This window comes from Otolemur garnettii, unplaced genomic scaffold (genome assembly GCF_000181295.1).
Source record: "Otolemur garnettii isolate 467f Iridium unplaced genomic scaffold, OtoGar3 scaffold00040, whole genome shotgun sequence".
NCBI classification, from domain to species: Eukaryota; Metazoa; Chordata; class Mammalia; order Primates; family Galagidae; genus Otolemur; species Otolemur garnettii.
In genome coordinates this window covers 4,600,104-4,601,827 of record NW_003852435.1, presented here as the reverse complement: position 1 = coordinate 4,601,827, position 1,724 = coordinate 4,600,104, and positions in this window count along the sequence as shown.

Here is a 1,724-nt window from a genome sequence, read left to right as displayed (position 1 = left end):
TATATTATTTATTAAACTTGTGTGGTCATTCTGGGAGAACTTTTGAAGTATTCTATTATTTTGTTGTTTTCATAAATAAACATTCTTTAATAATCTCATGTACCAAGTTTTTATTTTAACGCTTTTATTTTCTGAATATATGTTACTTTGGTATTTAGTTTATTTTTATTCTGTTTTCATATACCATACTGCCAGGACATATATCTCCTTGTGAAGTTTTACAATTCTTCAAAAGCACTGAAACATTTGCTTCTGATCGAACTGATGATTCAACCCATCATTTTGTTTTACTTTTATTTATTTATTTATTTAGATACAGATGATATTCATTACTTTGCTTGTGGGCAGAATTTTTTTGCAGTAAGAGTTAGGTAAAGTTTGAAACATATGCTACAGTATGTATTAAGACCAAGACCACAAAGTAGTAGGTTGAAATTCGTTTCAGAGTAGATAGAGCTGGACATGAAGAAAATAATATTTGTGTTTTCTCACGTCACTAAATAACTCCACTGAAGAGAAATTTACTTTCAGTCTTCCAGGGAAAAAGAGCTGAGGTACCTCATGCCAGTATTAGATCTCCAGTAATCACTGAATTACGTGGAGAGCTTTAACTAACACCAATCTCCATTTCTGGAGATTCTGATTTAATTGGACTGTGATGCAAACTGTGTGTGAACACAACAGAAATTCCCAGTGATTCCAGCATACATCTGAGGGTAAGCCTGCTGTCCTTCACCAGATTCTGGCCCTGTGTACTGAGAAGGTTTGAAATGGGAAATGGACTTTCCAAAGCTATTTGCTTTTCTTTTTTCCCCCGGTTTCTCACTTTAAACGGAGTTAGGAAGTGTGCTATTTTTAACCCTGTGTTTCCTAACTCTGCAGGGCTAGGATGTTACCTCTAAGGGTAGGTTTTAAAGGGAAGCAAGAACAGAATTAAAAGTGTCTTTCCTGTACCATTCTCTCACAGACATACCTCACATGGTAAAAATGCCTCCCCATCACAACACTTAAAAAAATAATCTGCCTCCCAGGCTTTGTCTTAGAGTTTATTCATATTTCCGTGATTTCTGTTTTCACATGGAATGATTTGGAGGTAAGTAGTCAAGAATCTATACTAGTTCAGCAACTTGTTCAGAAAAACCATTCACTGTTTAAGAGCCAGAGTCAGGGTTCATATATCCTCTGTCCATAGTATCTGTTGTAACTTTTCACTCATAGTCATTAATGAAGAAATAGAAGTTATATAAATCATTAATGTAAATAGTGAATGTGGTTTACATTCAAATAATCACTAAAGACTCCTATTACTGCAAATATGATAGCTTTCTTCAGCATAAGACCTAGCACAATTCAATAAATTAAGAAATTTAGCATAAAATCTATATTACAGGATATTATATTAGACTTTTACTAATAATCACATTTTCCAAATTCATGTAGTTAAAATTCATTAATTTTAACTCACTTTCAAAGACATAATTTTCCTCAGTATAAACATATTTCTCCATAAATCCACTATACCCGGAAATTCCAAAATAAACTCATATATGCTCCAAATTATGTTCTAAATGGATAAATTACTCTGTCTTACACAATACTATGTATTTCCAGCCAATCCCTCTAGATTAAAATGAATGTTTATTTATTCCTATAATATATTTTGTGTTCTTGGATGAGTCACTTTATCAGTATGGAATTCATTTTCCTGAAATGATAATTGGATT